The following is a 22,863-nucleotide window of genomic DNA, read 5'->3' on the forward strand; positions in this document are numbered from 1 at the left end:
ATATTCATTTGCACCCAAAAACGCACACATAGGAGCATAATTATGACAGCACAAATCCACTGGGTATGGTGAGATTGCCAGCTAAAGAAACAGCAGTAAAGGAAATAAATACCGCAAACTTTATATGTTGGCTTTACCTTCCGTTGGCCTCTGCGTGACTTGGTAATTCTTCAGAGTCAGTAATAATGGTCTTGCAGCAGAAATAATAAACGAAACTCTACGACGTCGGGCTGAAGGGGTTAAGCTGAGGAAATTCGGGTAAAGTAAGGCAGATTAAAGTGAAAAGATGTATAATGGCAATGTTAAAATACCTGGAACTTCGTGAGTGGAAAAGGGTGTGTGTGTGTGTATCATCATCTGTAACTCTCGCCTCCCTGCCAACACGTACAGTCGCCAAACTTTCCACCTGGGCCACCTAGCCGCGAGAGGTGGATAACGGGTGCTGGCAACAGTGTATATGTTTGTTCGTGTGTACATGCTCGACGAAAGTTCGGATCATCAACTCTCTTCGTCCATAGTGAACCTCAGTCAGAGTCAGAGTTCATCCCATAGATGGCTGGAGTTAGGTGGTGAGAAAAATGTCTCAGGAGTAAGGCGGCTCTCCCATCGGCTCAGCCAGTTGCATGAAACTGGTCGCATGGAAAATTGTTGTGTGCCACAGGTCGCGCTGACCAAGGCCAAAGATATATGACTATAAAAATTTTATAATAAAGTAATACAAATAATATTCTTATATAAATATAAACTTTTATTTATAATACAATAATATATATTATACTATACATATTTGGCCTTGGTCCGTGCAACCTGTGACATGCAACAATTCCATGCGACCGGTTTCCTGCAACTGGTCGAGCCGGTGGGAGAGCTGCTTAAGGGGGAGCTTGGCATAGTGAAGTCCAGGGCAGGTGCAGGACGTTGAGGGGAGGGGGTTACGTTATTCATACCGCCAGTGACAATAACTGCCGAACTAGTTTTTGAGATCCATTGGCAATCTACCAAATATTTACATTTTTAACAATACTAAACATGTTATTTTCTATGTTGTTTTTACATTGTTACAATAACATGTTAATGCACTAAATACTGGAATCACTCCAAGCCTTTCTCTCACACTCTCTCATTATATCAGTAATTCCATTTCATAGGGTTATCACTTGATACCATTATCAGTATAGGTTGAAGATGAATGCATTTACCTGACATCCACATCCAGTTACAAGTAAGATTGCCTGCCATATTCACATCGTGAATGACACTGACCAATAAACATTAGGATGATGTTCAGACACTGTTAACGGTTGCTTATTTCCTCGTTGGTAGTACTTCAGGCAGATGTTTTCATGTGTTCTGTGGTGCACCACGAAGAGGTAGGAGATTAAAATACTGTCACCTCAGCAGGCAGAGAATTTATGCATACTTTTGTCGAATGTGGTTATTATATCAGCTATGATAATGATTTACCATACCATTTTTCATATGACTATGATCATTACAGCACATCTTTATAGTCCATTCGTCTAACGTATGACTGAATTACACATTGCAAGGAAAACTGATTGCGAGCGGTGCCGCTTATGTGTGCGGTCACACATTTACATGCTCATCGATTATTCACCGAACAACATTATCTCACATTATAGCAAGATGAAGACACCATCTCTTCACCACAGTATGCAAAAGCTTCCAGTCATTTTAAGCTCAATTTTATTGATTCATGAATTGTTTTGGACATTTATATCACCATTGCCTGTGATATTACTTATGTGATTGGTAAATGCAACATAACGAACATGAAATTATCATTACAGGCTGGAACACTTTTTTTTTTTTTTTTTTTTAATCCCGCGAACCTCGCTTTAGCCCCCGTCACCGAGGTCCGGAGAGCAAGGATATGTGATGTTGGTTGCTGACTGGCTGCTACCAAGACCTAGGTCATAAGACAAGGGCTTGGTGTTTAATAGGAGAAACCCATCTCTCCTGACGGGGGTGGAACCACGTCACACGGATCGCCTGGCGGAAGCGTTAACTACCGCGTCACCCACAGTACTGTTTCAAATATTTAATATATATCAACTATTAAAACAATTGCCGTGTTTGCACTGCAAGCACAGAGATCCACGTAATGATTAAGTGATGAGATGCTTAGGTTTTCTATTGTTAACGAAAGGTTGACTCATGACTAGCTGACTCAAGGCAGTATTCTGCCTCAACGAACGAGTTTCAACCTCCGACTCTCCTACTTAGTTTAAATTAATATCCTCCCAATGAGGGATCCTGTAACGATTAATGACCTAACTTGTCTAATCATGTCTCGGATCAAGAATGGTATTTCAATAGGTTTAATCAAGATCGGCCCAGGACTGGCTAAATGCAAAACGAACAGTCAGACACAGATATCTACTTTTCAGCCATAAAGGCCGGTCACACGACGGTTCTTCCCCCCCAATATGCAGTAGACATTTTTTAGCCATGGGTTTATCATGTAATAATGAAAAAGAATACGTTTTTAAATATATAATATATGTAAAGATGCGGCCTTTTGAATTAGTTTACTTATTGTTTTCAATACTTGCATTATCCAACACTTTCAAGAAGCTCCTTTGAAATTCTATCGCCTAAAAATTGTCGACTGATTACTGGGATGAACTTTGACTGAGATTCACTAAGGAAAACGAGAGGTGATGATCCGAACTTTCATCAAGCATGTACACACGAACAAACAGATAGCCTACACTGTTGCCAGCACCCCTTACCCACCTCTCGTGGCGGGGTGGCCCAGGTGGAAAGTTTGGCGACTGTACCTCCCTGCCACCTTCACCATCCTACCAACACCAGAAACCACCCTGCCAACCTCACCATCCTACCAACACCGCATCACCACCCTGCCAACCTCACTATCCTACCTACCTACACCGCCCTACCACCATCTCATCACCCTACCCCCACCTCACCGCCCTGCCACCACCACCTCACAACGCTGCCACCACCACCTCATCACCCTGCCACCACCCCCAGCGAATGGAGATGCTGGGTTCAAACCACATCGCGGTCAGAACTTAAGCGGAACGAACCTGAACACTTACTGCATCTTCTCTTATTGTAAGGTAAGTTTGAAGAGCATTTTTCTTTACGCCAGTGTGTGTGTGTGTGTGTGTGTGTGTGTGTGTGTGTGTGTGTGTGTGTGTGTGTGTGTGTGTGTGTGTGTGTGTGTTTAGAAACTGGACTAAACTTCTGAAAAATATACTGCTATACGCTTTTCATGCAAACCTGACCTGAAACTGCCATCTCTCCATCTTCAGTGCTGAGCTGTAACAATATATTAGCACTAAAATACTTTAGTCACGAAGAAGTGCTATGTAAAGCATGTAGAGCCATAGTATTGCCTTCTTCTGCCACTTATCAATCTTGCCAACAGTTCAGTCTCATTGTACTTTTAGAGTTTCATTTTCTTTTAGTCCTAGTTCGGATCCATGGGCCGTACGGTATAGAGAATGGCTTATAGTAAACAGAGGAGTGGCCCATCGAAGTATCCGTTTTCTGTTAGGGTGGAAAGTGTATTTAGGGGAAACAATTATAGTCATTTTAAAGTCGATATAATGTTATTTTAATAGTGAAGAAGAGGTATTAATGTTCTGCTGTTAACGATTTTTTTTTTTACTATATGTCACTGTATCTGCTTTTGTGTTCTTATTTTTTATTGGTCTTTAATAATAATAATAATAAAAATAATAATAATAATAATAATAATAATAATAATAATAATAATAGTACAGTTGTAGTAGTAGTAGTTATAATAATAATAATAATAGTAGCAGTACTAGTAGTAGTAGTAGTAGTAGTAATTAACAGCCGAAGCAGAAGTAGTAGTACCAGTGGTTGTAGCAGTGGTACCGGCCGTAGTGTTGTACGAGGGTCGTTCAAAAAGTTTTGGCAACAGAGTAATAAAAGCAAAATTAATAGAGATACACATTTATTGATGTTCACACTCCTTCAACATACTCTCCTCTAAGGTTGACACACTTCTGGAGCCGTGTCATCCACTTAACAAAGCACTCCGAGTACTCAGAAACAGGTATACTCTTCAGTTCTGAATTTATCCTCCTGGCAAGGTCCTGTTCCCTTCGAAGAGGATCCCAGCTAGTTTTTCTGACAACAATTTAAGGAAAAGCCAAAAGTCACACGGTGCCGTCCTGACCTGGCACCCTGTGACTTTTGGCTATTCCCTAAATTGTCAGAAAAACTTGCTGGGATCCTCTTCGAAGGGAACAGGACCTTTGCCAGGGTAAATTCAGAACTGCAGAGTATACCTGTTTCTGAGTACTCGGAGTGCTTTGTTAAGTGGATGACACGGCTCCAGAAGTGTGTCAACCTTAGAGGAGAGTATGTTGAAGGAGTGTGAACATCAATAAATGTGTATCTCTATTAATTCTGTTTTTATTACCCTGTTGCCAAAACTTTTTGAACGCCCCTCGCAGTAGTAGTAGTAAAAATAATAATAATCATAATAATAATTAACAGTAGCAGCAGCAGTACCGATGGTAGTAGTAGCAGCAGTAGTATAGTCGTCGTCGTAGTAGTAGTAGTAATAGTAGTAGTAGTAGTAGTAGTAAAAATCTATATTATAATGATCCGATTTCTGTATGCTTGTTTGTTACCGTAACGCAGCAAAAACTGGCGCATGTAGAGCAATTTGTGTTAGAGCAAGGTACCGTTCAAATGCTCTAACTTGAAGAATAAAACAATTTCCAGTCCAATCGGGCCACCGGTTCCCGAGTTAAGACTCATTCCTGACTGAAGATAGGAAGTGACTTGACATCTGGCTAGTAATAATAATAATAATAATAATAATAATAATAATAACGTCTTAGGCAGCGCTATTTTTGGACCCCCCCCCCCGGCATATAGGACGTCCTCGGGGTGAAGGGGTATTGAAAGAAGATTACGTAAGATATAACCATCAACAATTTAACCTACCCTGCATGCGTGGCCAGAGGCAGGATCGTGTTTGTCAATATTCTCATGTATTATCACTGAAAAACACATACACTGGCCGTCACACACACACACACACACACACACACACACACACACACACACACACACACACACACACACACACACTGGCGCCTCTCTCTCTCTCTCTCTCTCTCTCTCTCTCTCACACACACACACACACACACACACACACACACACACACACACACACACACACACACACACTGGCGCCTCTCTCTCTCTCTCTCTCTCTCACGCACACACACACACACACACACACACTGGCGCCTCTCTCTCTCTCTCTCTCTCTCTCTCTCTCTCTCTCTCTCTCTCTCACACACACACACACACACACACACACACACACACACACACACGCGCGCGCACACAACTGGTTCTCGTGCTGAAGTGTGTGCATCTACGTTCCTCCCTATTCTCTCCACTTGACTGACTGGTTTCACATCACTGACCTTGACGTTGTTTTACTGCGTACGTCACTATACGCCTTTCCCTCTAACTTGGCCTAACATTGAGCGTGTTGAATGTTGAGTTTTAACGCAAAAATTATCACTAGAATACGGTGCTAGTCACGAGGATGTGCTATGGAAAGGATGTAAGCCGTACTGCTGTCTCTCTCCACCGCTGAGCTACGTGAAATAAGCTGCCAAGGAACGAAAATCATGATCATTATTATTATTATTATTATTATTTCCATCATGTATTCTACATCTTCCATTTTCAGATGCCGGAATCTCTCTAGTGCCGGCCCAGTTCGTCTTTCCCTTACTAATGTTTTCCGTGCTAGTGTTCCACCCACATTAATTTCAAAGACTAAAGAAGCCCCATACCAAGGCCCTGAAGTTTCCGCATTCATTTTGTAGTTTTGCATTTGCTCTGCATTGCTTTTGATGGTTTTGCACCTGAATTAATTTGAGCCTAAAATTTCGAAGGGCTGAACGATGATCTATCTATCTACCTACCTATCTGTCTATCTGTCTGTCTGTCTGTCTATCTATATCCAGACGCCATAATCCAGTAAGGGGTGGCCATTTGACTTTTTGTTGTTTTACGAAGAGGGGCATTAGCCTTCCGCCTACCTACTTGCTGGCACGTAGGGAACACTCATAGATTGGTTATATGGTTACCACCCAGTGTTGTAAATGGTTTCCTGGCTTACATGAAACCATTAGTTTTCTCACTCAATGTCCAGCCACCTGAAAAGCAAAAAAAAGGTAATAAAAGGTGACAGGGACGATGGAAGAAATAGGAAGAGAGGAGGGGTTGACACAGAAAAAGAAAGATAAAGGTGAAGGAAAAAGTAGGCAGCACTACATCGAGTGAGTGGATGATGGTCTTCACCACATAACTGAATGGGAATATGGAGGTTGACTCATAAACAGACTTACGAGAAATTGTGTATCTTAGCTAAAATCTGCTTTCTTCAGGCAGGATAGAGCCCTTTTTTTTTTTTTTTATGTACAGTTGTGTGCAAAAGTTTCGTTCCTCCTCCTGACTTTTACTAACCCACAACACCGCAATCATTTGGGTAAATATGGAACCTTTGTAATCTGTCTGGCTACTTAAACTTTTGCACCTTACTGTTATTTTGTCTGTCAGAAATAATATAAGAGCTACTGAGGGAAAGAGAGAGGAACAGAACTTTTGCAGGAGGCTGTAAAGAGAGAGAGAGAGAGAGAGAGAGAGAGAGAGAGCAGTATGAGGAAACGTTAAAAATCTGAACAACGTGAGAAAAATGAGAAAAAGAATAATTAATGAAACTCGGTTCATTACTCCTCCACGCTTAAGAAAATACCCTGGAATTAATTGCCGACACACACACACACACACACACACACACACACACACACACACACACACACACACACACACGCGCACACACACACACACACACACACACACACACACACACACACACACACACACACACTAAGACGATAACTGAGAGCACTGTAATTTTCTGAGTGACACATAACACACATATTATTCCCAGCTACAATCCCCCCCCCCTGCATATTTCACTCTTGCTACCGTCAGACGATTTTATTCAGCTTTTTTAGAGACCCGTGACAGTGGAAGGGTTGGGAACAGTCACCAATAACCCCTTCAGGACGAGGGTTTCTTCTTAGGTCTGGTCTTCCCCCTGTTTCTTTAATTCAGAATAGGGTCGTTCCTTGAAGTGAAGGGAGACAGGAAAAAGAGAAAGAGGAAAGAGAGACGGAGAAAATAGAGACAGGAAAAAGAGAGACGGAGGAAAGAGAGAGGGAGGAAAGAGAAATGATGGAGAAGACAGAGGGAAGGGTGAAGAAAAGAAATAGGGAAGGAGTAAGGGAAAGAAAGAGAGACATGGTGACGAAGCACGGAAGGAAGGTAGGGTGTGGCAGGGTTGTAAGAAGGGGTACAAAGGAAAGAAACCAGCCTAATGGTCCTTTCAAGAGTGTTTTTTATAGAGACGAATATAACTGTGATATTTAATTCCATCAGCTGAAGACAAGCGCAGAAAAGCAAGAGGAATAGGAAAGTAGGGCAGGACGAATGGGCAGGGTTTGGCAGGGAGAGAAGGTAGAGAGTATAGGCCCCTGTAGGACTTCAGTATGTATGGGTAAATAATAGGTATGGAAGCAAGGCATAGCAGGGTAGAAATGGCAGGGCAGGGCAGGGTAGGGCATAGAGTACAAGGTGCAATAGGGCGGAAAGGGGTGTGGCAGGGTCGGGCAGGAAGGGACTGGGCAGAGTAGGGCAGAAAGGTGAGGGCAGGGCACGACAGGGCAGCTGAGAAGGATAAGAGCGGGAGAAAAAGCAGGGAAGGGAAAGACTGAAAGAAAGGGTAAGATAGGGCAGAGCTGGTCAGGGTGAAAAGACTCGAAGAATCGGCAGTTCATAGGAATGCAATGCAGGGCAGAGTAGGGCAGGGCAGGGCAGGGCAAGGTGTGGTAGGGCAGGGCAGGACAAGGCAAGCAAGAATAGGGCAAGGAAATACAGAACAGGCTAATAGCGATGAAGAAAGGGCAGGGGAAGCCATTATAAGGCAGGAGTGTACAAAGAAGGGCAAGCAAACCAATATAGAGCAGGGAAAGGCAAGGAATAAATGGACATTGTGATACGGGGCAGGGCAAGACTAGGTGAAAGGACAAGGCAGGGCGGGTTGAGAGAGGCAGGTCAGTGTGATGCATGGTAAGAAGGTAAGGCAATGCTAAATGAAGGACAGGGCAGGAAGGCATAGTAGGGCACAGAAGCAAAGGTAGGCAGGGCAAGGCGAGGTAGGGCAGGGCAGGGGCAAGAGGGCAAGAGAAAGCAGGATATGAATACTGAAGAAGAGAGTAGAGTAGACCACAGTAAAGCAGAGTTCGATCGTGCAGAATAAGGCAGGGCAAGGCAGGACAGGGCAAGGCAATGCAACAGAGGACAGGACAGGACAAGGCAGGGTAGAGCAGGGCAAGGCAGGGCAGGGCAGGGCAGGAGAGGGTAGAAGAGGGGAGGGGAGGGAAGGTAAGGGTAAAGCGGTCAGGACAAGAGAACATCACAAGAATGCAGGTAAAACAGGACAGGCAGGACAAGGGAACAGGCAGGGCAAGGCAGGAAGGATAAAACTTTAGAACAAGAGGACAGGACGTAGCAGGGCAGGGCAGAGTAGGGAAGGACAGGGTAGGACAGAACAGAGCAGGATAGGACAGGACAGAGCAGAATAGGGCAGCACAGAAGAGGATAGGGCAGGGCAGGGCAAGGTAGGTTAGGACAAGGTAGGGTAAGGCAGGGCAGGGCAGGGAGGACAAGCAGCATAAATGTACAAAAGGACAGGACATGAAGGCAAGGGAGGGCATGGCAGGGCAGGGCAAAGAAGGCCTGCCCAAGTTTCCCACCTGGGTCCCGTTGCAGCCTCGCCTACCCTGCTTTGTTCCCTTTGTGGGCAGGCCTCCACCCGCCCCAGGCCTCCACCACAATGCAACAGGCAGGCCATGGGAACACCGGGGTGGCGTGGCCGGCAGGGGCGCATAAAAGAGGAGCTCGGGACACTATGCACCACGACGGTTGACAGGACCCTCACCGCAGCTCTGCAACAATGTCTACTGCTTTGCAACAATGTGCATTGCTTTGTAACAATATATGCTCCTTTGCAACAATATGCACTATTTTGTAGCAATGTACGCTGCTTCGCAACAACGTGTACTGCTTGGCAATTATATGTACTCTTCACAGCAATACAGTATGAACTATAACAATATATACTCTTTGCGGCAATGTGTATTATTTTGCAACAAGGAGTACTATTTTGTAACAATGTGCATTGCTTTGCAACAATTTGCAATGTTTTGCAACCAGGTGAACTCTTTGCAGTCACGTGCACTGCTTTGTAACATGCACGTCTTTGCAACACATAATACTTCGGTATATGTAATGCTTTGTAACATGTGCAGGTTGAAACTTATACAACTCTACAACTGAGTGCAAACCTTTGCAACATGTGTGTCTTTGCAACGTGCACAGGACTGTAACATACACAGCTGCACAATGTGAACGACTTTGTAACTTATCTAGTTCTGCAGCGTGTACAGCTTTGTAACATGTACAGATCTGTAACATGAACAGTTGCTTAATATGTTCAGTTATGCAGCTTCACACACACCACTGCAAAACACAATATTTTGGAGGACGTACAGCTCTGCACCATGTAAGCTACAGTTCTGCAACATGTACAGTATTGCAACACATACAGCTGTGCAACTAATACGGATTTGCAATATGTACATTTATGCAAAGGACAGAGCACAACAATAATATGTCCATTACTGCAACTACTCATGCAATTCTAGCAATATTTCACCTCGGCAGAATAATGATGATGATGATGATGATGACGATGATGATGATGATGATGGTGATGATGATGATATGTACGCCAATAACATCCATAGTCCATCGTTTAAACACACTATAATCTGTCCACTTAACTTGGTCTAACACTGCCATCACTTTATCCGAAATGATGAAGAATAGGAGGGAGTACGAGAGTAACGTTTAATAAGCAAAATAAGTCACTTAGGAAAAGGTGTTAGGGAGCTTCCTTAACCGACGAGAACACGAACCTGGGTCTCAATTTCCATCGATCATAGAACAACTGCGATCACTAGATGTCGTTAGCCTGCATGCCACGTTTTAGTGCGCAGTTAGCAGATACGTAGAGAGACATACCACGTTTTTCTTTCTCTGTTGGCTTCATACCTTGGCGATCTCTGCCTCATCAAGCGATATCGTGAGGCAACTTCCAAGATGAAGAAAATCGTCTAGTGAGGCAAGAAATAGGACGATGTGTGTGTGTGTGTGTGTGTGTGTGTGTGTGTGTGTGTGTGTGTGTGTGTGTGTGTCAGGGGATTGGTAGATTTTTTTAACACTTCGACAATGAGAAGTCCCCCCCTGCCCCCCACCGAGCTGAATTAAATCGTCTGAAGGTAGCCAGAATGAAGTACTGTGTGTGTGTGTGTGTGTGTGTGTGTGTGTGTGTGTGTGTGTGTGTGTGTGTGCTTTGTAGTTTTTAGAGGGTTGGTGGAATGTTTTTTACACACACACACACACACACACACACACACACACACACACACACACACACACACACACACACACACACACACACACACAGATGGAGACAAACCGCCCTAATTAACACGCCCAAATTATGAACACCTGTGAGGAAAGGTAACAAAAAAATAGATTGAGAAAAAGACTGAACTGCCATCCATCTCAAAAAATATTCCCAGCAAAAACATATATCATTCAGATTTCATTTCCATTCACTTTTATTCTCAGCACTTATAAAAAAATATTCACTTCTTCTCAGCACTTATAATGACCCCCTTTCACTTATTCTCAGCACTTATAAAAAATATTCACTTATTCTCAGCACTTATTAAAAAATATTCACTTATTCTCAGCACTTATAATGACCCCTTTTCACTTATTCTCAGCACTTATAAAAAAAATATTCACTTATTCTCAGCACTTATAATGAACCCTTTCACTTATTCTCAGCACTTACTGTATAATGACCCCTTTTCACTTATTTTCAGCACTTATAAAAAATATTCACTTATTCTCAGCACTTATAATGGCCCCTTTTCACTTATTCTCAGCACTTATAAAAAAAAACCTTCACTTATATTCTCAGCACTTATAGACAGTTACATGAAGCTTAGCATAAATTTTTTCAACAGGTAGATTCCTTCACTGCCAAATTTTTCACTTTAATAAAAAAAGTCTTTAGGAAGCAAAAATAAAACGGAAAAGAGGTACTTGGGGGGAAGGGGTTCATGGGTCATCGGGGTGAAGTGCTTGCAAAAAAAAAAAAAGTTGCAGGAATCAACACGTGCAACAGAGGTCCTCGGGGTGAAGGGGTGTATCCAGGTCCTTGGGGGGAAGTGGTAGAGAGAGAGAGGGAAAAAAATCATATCAAGAATGAATTGTAACGTGAAGGGTTGGGTGACACACGTGCGTGGGTTGGGGCGCGTTGGAGGGAGGGGGAGAGAGAGAAAGAGAGAGAGAGAGTGAGAGAGAGAGACAGAGACAGACAGACTCAGAGACAGAGACAGCCAGACAGACAAACGGAGAGAGAGAGAGAGAGAGTTCGAAAGGGTCAGTAGTTCTGTTACTGTTTGCATTCTTTTGTATTCCTTTGAGAAAGAGAGAGAGAGAGAGAGAAGGGGGGGGAGAAGAGAGGAGAGGAAGGAGGAAGAGAGGAAGGAAGAGCGAGAGGGAAAGAAGGAAACATATGGGAGGAGGAAGGAAGGGAGGGAGGGAGGGAGAGAGAGAAGGAGGGAAGGAGGGAAAGAACACCTGGAAATACACAGTAACGGTCAAGGAGGAGGGAAAGGGAGAGAGAGAGAGAGAGAGAGAGAGAGAGAGAGAGAAATGAACAAGAACAAGATGAACAAGAAGATGAACAAGACAAAAAGCCCCTTCTTACCTCCATTAAAGGATATGCAAGGAGGAAGCAAGGAGAAATCAGTGAGTGCAATACCAGCGTCCTATAATCATTGGCTGACCTTTAACCCTTCCTTGTGCCCTTGACCTCTGAGTGTCCTTAAAGTCGATTAATTTCTCATCTGACCCCTCAGTTCCAAGTATGACATAAGTATGACCAAGTATGACCTAAGTGTGACGTAAGTGTAACCTAAGTATGATCTAAGTATGACCTAAGTGTGACCAAAGTATGACCTAAGTATGACCAAGTATGACCTAAGTATGATCATAAGCGTTTAAAGTTGACCTTGCTCCGTGACCTTGACCTTTGACCCTTTGTTCTGAAAAAGGAATAAGTTCATCCTTGACTAATCTTAAGTTTGATCCGAATCGACTCAAAATTTCTCTAGTTGAAGGGTCTAAAAAATTTTCTTGTCTTGTGACCTAATACAAATAGTACCCAGCCATATCAAAAAATAAATCGGTAAGGAAGAAGGGTTAGGGAGAGTACGGGCTACTGGAAAGTCTTAACCCACTAGAAAAGCAGGCGCCTTTTTTTTTTTTTTTTTTTTTGCTATTATGGTCATCAACCAAAGTGATAAATGGTTTCCTGGGTACGAGAAACGTTTGGCTTGTCCCTCAGTGTAGAGTTATCTGAAAGCAGCACTACATCGCGTGAGTGGATGGTGGAAGCCCTAGCCTCTGTTCTGCTAAAGCGAAGTACATGCTAAAGGAACATATTATACGCATTTCACCTTAACTTGGCCCAGATTTTCGTCTTTTGCAGCATATTTCACGTGGCTCAGTGGTAGAAAAAGACATTCCGATGGCTGTACATCCTTTCCATAGCACTTCTTCGTGACTGTTATCCTATTTAAATGTTAAGCTATTTTTACAACTTGGCATTCAGGATGGAGAGGTGGCAATTTTAGGCCAAGTTTGAGTAAGAACACTACAGGACCCTTAGAGAATAAAAAGTCACTCCGAATTCTTATAGGTCAAGGAAGCTCCCTAACACCTGTTGCTCAGTGATTTATTTTGCTTGTTACACCTTGCCTTCCTCTTCTGTGTTACTTAAATCATTCTACCACACTCTGCACACCCACCGCACAAAATTATATTACCTAGCCGTATCCAAAAATAAATCGGTATGGAGGAGGTGTTGGGGAGCTTCCTTAATACGTGAAGGATCAGGATAAAATGATGACTTCTTATAAGATGTTTTTTTTTTACTAACACTAGGCTCCTATGACTCACTCTCAGCTGAAAAAAATCGTCTTGCGTTAGTTGGAACAGAATGCTATACTCTTTTCACTCTAACTTGGCCCAGATTTACGCCCTTGTGAAGCTTATTTTACTGTACTCCTTTTACTCAAACCTGGTCCAGCTTTTTCTCATCCTGCAGTTTTTTTTTTTTTTCTATACTCATTTTACTCTAACTTGGCCCAAATTTTTGTCCCTTTGTAGCTTATTTCACATAGTTCAGTGGTAGAAAATGCAGTACTACAGCTCTACATCCTTTCCACAGCACCTCTTCGTGACTAGCATCATATTCTTGTGTTAATCTAGTGTTACAACTCAGCATTCAAGGTGGGACGATGGCAATTTGAGGCCAAGTTAGAATAGAATTGTTACACCACAAGATACGGTGATGGTATTAATCTTCTCAGACTGCTATACGTATTCTCAGCTGAATCTAATGGACTGGGGTTAGGGAGAATAGAATGCCAGAGCTGTACCAATGATGAGGGGGTTGAGCAGTAGATATATAGGGATGGAAGATAGCCAGGAAGGAATACAGGAGGAAGGGATAAAGAAAGAGCGAAAAGAATTACTGAAGAGAGGGTGAGAGAAGAGGAAAGAAAAGAAGATGCAGAGAAAAAATTGGCAGGACTGAGAGAAGGGAGGGGAAATTTGTGAAGAGGGGACAATGGCCTAGAAGAAATGTGGAAGAAAGAAAAAGAAAGTGGGGGAAAAGGAGTGGAAGAGTTCAAAGAGAAAGGAATGGTTATGATGTTGAAAAGAGGTGAGAAGGAAACAGATGGAACGAGAAGGGAGCTGTGGAAAAGAAGTGATAAGGAAGAGAGAAGGAAAGAAGAGATGTGGAAGAGTAGTAGAAAGAGAAAATGAAGGAGAGAAGAGTTAGTTACTAAAATAAAAGCTAAAAGGAGGGGGAATGAAATAAAAATCGAGTTGAGGAAATCGGATGATGAAGAAGGAAGGAAAGAAAGAAGGAGGGAAAGAAGGAAGGAAGGAAAGATGGAGCCTAGAGATTGAGGTGAGGAAGAAAGGAGGAGGCAAAAGAGAAGCTGAGAAAAAGGGGGCAATAAAAGAGAAGGGAAGAAAAGTCGAGATGCGGAAAAGTGGGGGACGGGATAAGAGAGGGAAGAAAAGATCAAGCCGAGAAAAGGGTGTGGCAGGGGCGGTAGGGAAAATGACCAGCACACCACCACAACAACACCAACAATACCCACACAGGTAGATAGGTAGGCAGGCATGTGATACCCAGGTCGATGCCAGTAATCGGAGAAGAGCAATGGAACCCTTCACTCACTCAAACTGCTGCCCTGCCTCTTTCACGGCTGTGGTATTGAGGCAACAGTGGGATGTTTCTGGGTTCTTTCTCTCTCGTCAATTCGCCTGATCCCTCCCACCACCACAGTCCCACCACGGTCATCTTTTTCTTTAGTCTGTTCCTGATTCCTTTTCTCTCGCCACTTACGTATGCACCATCCCGCCAAAACCACGGCCATCTTCTTTCTTTAGCGTGTTCCTGCTTTCTGTTTCTTCCTTTATTTCGTCTGCACCCACCCACCATCCAACCATCTCACCACAGTCAACCTCTTTCTCAAATGCGTTTCTGGTGCCTTTTCCTCTCTCTATTTACATCCGATCCCCCAGCCCACCATCCAACCATGATCATCCTTGCTCTCCAGTGTGTGTCTGGCTTTTTTTCCCTTTAACTACTGTGCTTCTGACTTCTTATTCTCTCGCCATTACTTCTGGTCACTCTCACCACCACAGTCCCTTCTACCACCACGGTCACCCTTTTTCTCGGGATGTTTTTGACTTCCTTTTCCCTCGCCAATTCCGCCAGTACCCCCCGCCGCCTCTCATCCCACTGCCGGCCTTTCTTTACCCCGGTTTTTAGCCTGTCTCGGTAAATTCCAGGGATATTGGATGCTTAGCTTTGTCGTGCATGTCATGTTGGGCAAATATTTGGGGATGCACGGAAGCCCCGTTGAAGGCACGCTCTTCGTTAGTCGGTTAAGTTCCACGCATAACAGGACACTAAAATTCACTACGGGAACCAATCGCCAAGAATGAGGTGTTACGAATCAACAAGGCAAAGTATATAGATATAACACACAAAGCAAGGTCCAGGCATACCAAACAAAATAAGTCGCCAAGATAGAGGTGCTGCATAACCTCCAATTCTACCTCAAATACAAGCTCTAGCATGGACGAGCACACCCTCCACTGACCTGTTGCCAAATAGTATCAGTTTTCTTAACAACATCCAAGCAACAAAAGCAAGTGGGTCCGCCTTGGTAAATTCGCTGGACACACACTTTTCTTAACATATCTCAAGGACATGGCTAAGCAGGACCTTCTATTGAATTCATTGCCTTCAGACCCTGCACGGATGCTGGTAGTATTTCAGGCCTTGATTTGACTTTGTATTATGGTGTCCCGCTTTTGTTAACTGTACCCAGTCTCTCCTGTCATGCAATTCTTTGGTAGATCTCTGCCAGCCGCATCTCTAGGCCTCTACACAGACCTCACTTTTTTGCATCTGTCAGAGAAATGCAACGAAAGACTTGGTAGTGAGGGAAACACAACCTACCAGTCAGTCTACTATTCTCTCTAGTCAGCTCAGCTTAATATTGAGGTGGGACGGAACTCTTCTGTAGGAGCGCTGAATCGTTATCATTAAAAGGGGCACACGTCTACGAGAACATAGTCGCCTCGCCTTGCATGCACGAGCGAGTACGAGGGACCGACCTGCATGCGTGACGGAACAGTGGTGTCTAGGAGAGTGTGATGTAGGAGAAATACACTGCACGGGAGGAGTACGGGTTCATCGTTTAGTTGATGGACAAGTGTAGTTAGACTGGAAGGGAAATATGACTAGTAACTAAGGAGACTCGTTTCTGTCTGAGGCTCATCAAATGTCATGCGCGGTCGAATTTTGGGAGTTGCCCTGTTCCGTCACATGAAGACAAACAGACTACTTTGAGCCTCCTTAGACAGCAAGAACAAGAACACCATAGATCAAATAACACTCTGAACATTATCGTACCTCAAGTGAACTAAAAAGGAAAGTGCTGAACAATATCCCACTTAGAGAAGAATGAAAAAAAATAAATAAATAAATAAGTGTTGGACATAACTAAACCTTCATTGAGATTAAAATAACAATAAGCAAAACCCATCTTCACTGAGATGAGAATAACACAAATGAGCAAAATCTCTCCTTCAGCGAGATCAGAGTAAGTGCTGAGCCTAATTCCATCTTCAGTGAGATTAGAATGACAGTGCAAATAAGATCCCAACGCTATAAGATGAACACAATAATGCTGAACAAATTCCAAGCACATAAATATTAAAAAAAATAATTCCACTTTCCCCGAGTTCAAAGTAAGTGATGAACAAACTGAGATCATCTTAACTGGTGAACAAATCGGGATCAAAATAAGTGATGAACAAACTGAGGTCAAAATAACAGTGCAGAACATAACATAATTGCTGATACGGAGCTCATCGTGGTGAACTCAGCTGCAGGGAAAGGAGACTCAGCGCACAGGGAAAGGGGAAGGTGTGCTGAGTGGGTGCTGAGGGGTAAGGGGCAGGAGGAGGGGGGTAACAGGAAGCTGAGGTATCATGTGAGGCTTGCGTGTGCGTGCGTGTGCCTTTGCTAGGGCGTGTGCGTGTGTGTAGAATATTTGTGGGAAACTTTGTGGTTCAGGGTATGAATAGCAATTGTTTGTTGTTACAGGTGGGCTTTTTTTCTGTGTGTGTGTTGTGTGTGTGTGTGTGTGTGCGTGTGTGTGTGTTTGCTTTCATGTACGTCACTGTGTATTTATATGTAAATGCACGTTTGCCTCTCACTTAGATATCCTGTAAATAATTCAGTCCCTTTGCCTGTAAATAATTCATTCTTTTTTGCCCCATCAAGTTCATACGTACCCTCGACTAGGATGCTTGATCCAGACGTTTACAAGGAATGACCAGTCGCCCTTCCCTGAGTGGCATTACGTGATCAATAAACCGCAACCATCATTCAGCTGTAAATTATTATGGGCAACAATTTCCTTGGATCATCTTTGCCTATGAAACCACCACAAGCATTCATTTGGTTATAGAGTGATCTTCTAACGTATTAAACATTTTTCTGGTCTGCGTGTGTGTGTGTGTGTGTGTGTGTGTGTGTGTGTGTGTGTGTGTGTGTGTGTGTGTGTGTGTGTGTGTGTGTGTGTGTGGATAACCTTGGGCAACTGTGTGTGTGTGTGTGTGTGCTTGTATACGTATGATGTTTATATGAGCTCGTATTGTGTGTGTGTGTGTGTGTGTGTGTGTGTGTGTGTATAACCTTGCGTATCTGTGTGTGTGTGTGTGTGTGTGTGTGTGTGTGTGTATAACCTTGCGTATCTGTGTGTGTGTGTGTGTGTGTGTATAACCTTGCGTATCTGTGTGTGTGTGTGTGTGTGTGTGTGTGTGTGTGTGTGTGTGTGTGTGTGTGTGGATAACCTTGTGTATCTGTGTGTGTGGTTGTATACGTATGATGTTTATATGAGCTCGTGTGTGTGTGTGTGTGTGTGTGTGTGTGTGTGTGTGTGTGTGTGTGTGTGTGTGTGTGTGTGGCGGTCATGCGTGCACAAGAACGGAGCACAAGCACATTTTGGCCTGAGTTAATTTAAACAACAAGAAGGGCGTGAGTGGAATCTGTCTGGCTATTGTTGCTGGATGATACAGTACTGATGAGAGTAAAAGCACGTGAGAGATGGGCTTCGGGAAAGGCACGAAGAAGGATCGTAACTTCAGATTTACGGCCGTGCACTTAGCTCCCTAGTACGATAGCAAGATGGTAAAGAGTAACGCCTTCACGTGGTGGCAAAGATATAACTAACAGGTCCGCTGCTTGGCTGTATGAAGATTCCTCAGCTTTCTCCCTCTGTTCCCCAGAAGGATAGTGGGCTGCAGAAGGAGAGTCTCAGCCTGCAGTCCACAGGGTAACATCCACATTAACTTGGGGTCATAACTTGAACAATCCATTTTTTTTTATCAGGTCACCAATAAATGATCCTTATTTAGATTTTGAGATGTGGTAGGGTTTATAAAGGCTACTGTCATGTAACCTCACTGTTTAAGAGTCTACCTTGAGGCGGATATGATCGTTCGGTGTTTGGAAGAAAAAATAAAAGAATATTCGAAGGTGAAAGGTAATGCATATTTTTTTCTGTTTTCGGGTAAAGGAGCCATTTGTTATTAGATTTGTTTAGCCTGCATCCTACATTACCCAGTGCAGTCAGCAGGTAAATGTAGGGGCCGGACACTCATATAATCCTATTGCAACACAAAACTAAAAGCAATATATGATCACGGCCAAAAAAAAAAAGAAAAAAAGAAAGAAAAGAAAGCGTCACACCAGCACGCCCGAATTAAAAATGGGCTTCTCATACTTCAAAACCTGTAATAGTCCCAGTTTCCCATTCATTTAGCGTCACACTGTTCCTGGTACAACGCAGAATGGGAGGGAATACACCGTCACAGCTACACAAACACCCAGCGTCACCTACGAGAGTCCCAAGAGCAATGCAGAATGAAAAGGTAATATATAATCGTAGTTTTCCATTCACTCAGCGTCACACAGCCCCTTGTCACAGCGAAGAAAGAGAAGAAATACACCGTCACAGCTACACATACACCCAGCGTCACCTTTCAAAGCCCCTAGAACAACACAAAGAAAAAGAGAATACACCACACAAAATTAGTCCGTGAGATGCAAGGGCCAGGATGAGGCGAGAAGCAAACGAATGAAGCGAGAAGCAAGGGGATGAGGCGAGAGGCAAGGGGAAGGAACGAGTAGCAAGGGGAAGAAGCGAGAAGCGAGGGGATGAAGCAAGTAGCAAGGGGATGAGGCGAGAAGCAAGGGAAAGAAGGGTGTAGCAAGTGGATGAGGCGAGAGGCAAGGGGATGAGGCGAGAAGCAAGGGAAAGAAGGGTGTAGCAAGGGGATGAGGCGAGAGGCAAGGGGATGAGGCGAGAAGCAAGGAGGTGAAGCGAAAAGCAGGAGCAAATATTCTGAATGCATACCACACACACACCTGCAAATCAACGAGGGAATACGTAACGAAGAGTTTGTTTGCAATCGAGTACACGTAGAGACTCATTCTGATTCATATATATATATTTCCCTTGTTGTCATGGTAAAGAGAAAATCAAAATATAAACAGCAAACACATGAGAAAAAAAAATAAAAGACTGATAGGACTTGACAACACTAGTTTTTTATCATACATTTTTCCGTGTTGTCATGGTAACGCAAAAAGACAAAATATGGACAGGGAACATAGGGGAGGGGGGGATTTTTTGAGGGAGGCAGCAAAATTAGGAGGAAGACGGGATTCAAATAAGCAAATAGACGCCATTTTGCTTCATAAATTTTCCCCAAATTTCCACAGTAACAAAAAGAAAGATTGATAAATAGACAGACAGACAGATAGATAGATAGATAGATAGATAGACATAGAAACAGATGAACGCTACAAAATGAATTAATTACGTTGATATTAATTTTAGTATAGCGAAGCGTCTCAGTAACAGCTTAATACACACACACACACACACACACACACACACACGGGGGGGGGGAGGAAGTACTAGGCAGCATCACAACAAGAGTACAACAAACGCTTCCGATAACAGACCATAGCATACAAAGAGACCAAGTTAATCATGCATTTATTTATACTCCCCTCGTTGCCACAGTAACGCCGAGGCACCAAAATATGAAAAAAATATATATATAGGAAGCCTGAGAAATATATTAATGGGGAAAAAACGGAAATCGAAAATCGTAACAGAATGCAAGTCAAAAAACATATTTCTTTATATGCGTTTTCCTCTGGTTGTCATAGTAACGCAAAAAAAATATATACAAAACATGAACTTTGAACAATTAAGGAAAGGGGAGCAATATTGGAGGAAGACAGCACTATCGTAACCGTAATATCATTCGAATATATACGAATCCACTCTATCTTCTTTACATGACTTCCCCTCGTTGTCATGGCAACTCAAATATTACCAAAATAGCCAACGAGAAAGGCAAAAAAAGTCAAGAATATAGGACATGAAAAGCTATAATGAAAACTTAACACGTAACCTACAAAGAGAAAATAATACTTGAGCTTCTCTTATTAATTCTCAGCTCATGAAAATCGTCTGGCTGGGAATACTGCAGTTCTTACGACGGCCCACAGAGGGTTTATGTGACACTGAACACCTAAGCTCTTATTCTCACTCTCAGCTTCATAAAATCACCTGGCCTGGTATAAATTACTAGAGTTCTTCCTATCATGAGGGAGTTTTTAGTGAGCAATAACGATTTCAAGGTTCCATGTCTCCCCTCACACCTATATAAAGTAATATAATTTTAACTTTAATATAATTAGTAAAGTTTTCCCTACCACGAATTGAAACTCCAAGATTCCTGTTTTCATTCTCAGCGTGATAAAATGCTCAGGCGTTAAATAGAATAGAATCAAAGAGTTGTTCTAATCATGAGTAGGCTGAGTCTATCATGCACGCGTTTCAAAAAAATAATCATCCGGACCTCCTTTCCCACCTTAGGGCAGAGTGAGGAGTGGCAATGTCCAGACAGCCCAAATTTGACCACTCCAATGGGCCACGCTTCCATTCACTCATCATTCAAGCCCCCGGAATCCTGGCTAAATCTGATATGCCAAAAACATTCACCACGTTCTATAGCTTCACATAAACATATCGGATAGAGTCAATCTGGACGCTGTCACATAAAAAAGCGGTGCCAAATCCCTAATAATAATAATAATAATAATAATAATAGCAGTAGTAATAGTTGTCGTAGTAGCAGTAGTAGTAGTAGTAAAAAGTAAAAGAAGACGCTGAAGAAGGAAAATGCAAAGAGGAAGAGAAAGAAGACCAAGTTGAATTCTACAGCACCTATACACGCCAAACATTTTGAAACATGAACGAGGCACTCTGATAAATGAGCAACCCTATGATATAACTGGAAATATTACCCTGGCCAATTTTACTGTCCGATATTACGTAGCGTGAGAGATGCAGGTGTGGCCATAAATAACGTTACACCCCAGGACGATCAATTAGGAAAGGTGAGCGATGGCTTTTGGAACCCAGTCTGGCGGTCTTTAGAATCCAACAGATAATTTGGGAATGTTGCGTAGTTTCAAAATTGTTCAAGCGTTGCCATAGTAACGAAAACTATTCCCCACGTTGCCATAGTAACGAAAACTATTCCCCACGTTGCCATAGTAACATGAGGGCCAAGGTAGAAACACTGTACCCCTTTTACTCTAACTTGGCTTAAAATTGTCACCCTTCATCTTGAATATTGAGCTGTAAACAAAGTACTAGATTATGGAGCTAGTCACGAAGAAGTGCTATGGACAGGATGTAGAACCGCAGTACTGTCTGTTGCCGCCACTGAGCTACGTGAAATAAGCAGCAAAAATGACGAAAATCTGGCCCAAGTTTAAGGTGAAAAGGATGTACATCACGTGAATTATGTTAAACTACGTGAAATATGCACCAAAAGGACGAAAATCTGGGCCAAGTTAAGGTGCGAAGAGACTACGCTTCACGTGAATTATTTAAGACAGTCACTTTTTAACCTCGACATCTCCCGAGCTGTAACGTGAATAAAACACGATTTAGACAAAAGGAAATTAAAAGATGTGTGGCCTACCGATCTCTCTCTCTCTCTCTCTCTCTCTCTCTCTCTCTAATTAAAAGAAGTGGTTATAGGTCCGTCAATAGGGGTAATAAAATCCTCTCACACTCTCTCCCTGAAGAAAAGAGAAATAAAAGAAAGCAGACGAGAATAAATCTATCCATAGTGATCTATAGAGATGATGAATGCACAGACTAACCCCACTACCACCATCCCTGCCCCCCCATCTCTCTCTCTCTCTCTCTCTCTCTCTCTTCATAGTCAGTGATCAAATGCACGTACAACACACACCTGCTTGGACCCAAACACTTGTTCGTATCCCAGTGGAGGGTCTCTGTATCTTGTGCATGTGTGACTGATGACTTAGCGGTGAGTTTCTAAGATCATTGAGGTTTTAGTGAAGCACGTGTGGGTTTGCGTACGTGCCCGGGGATGCTTGGAGGAGTTCATGTTAGAGAGGGGCGTGCCTGCGTTCCGTGCAGTAAAAGCAATGTGGTGAGATGGGAGTGTGTGTGTGTGTGTGTGTGTGTGTGTGTGTGTGTGTGTGTGTGTGTGTGTTGTGGGGGATAGTTGAAGCGAGGGAGAGGAAGATGAGTTGTGTGTGTGTGTGTGTGTGTGTGTGTGTGTGTGTTGTAGGGGATAGTTGAAGGGAGGGAGAGGAAGGGGAGTTGTTTGTGTGCGTGTGTGTGTGTGTGTATGAGGGAAGGGAGAGGGCAGAGAGTTATGGAAGGTATGGTGGGGTTTGAGGTGAGGTCGGGGGGATGTTTGAAGGAAAAGAGAGAGGGAGGGAGAGGTGGAGATGGAGAGCCGGGTGAGGTTAGGAAGGATGGTTGAAGGAAGGGATGGTATGGAATGAGGAGGAAGGATGGAGGACAGAAGGGGAAGAAGAGGGAGAGAAGTAAAAGGGATGGTGAATGAGAAGGGGAAGAGGAGAGAGTA

This window comes from Coenobita brevimanus, chromosome 106 (assembly GCF_032717465.1).
Source record: "Coenobita brevimanus isolate Jiangsu-jjx chromosome 106, ASM3271746v2, whole genome shotgun sequence".
NCBI lineage: Eukaryota > Metazoa > Arthropoda > Malacostraca > Decapoda > Coenobitidae > Coenobita > Coenobita brevimanus.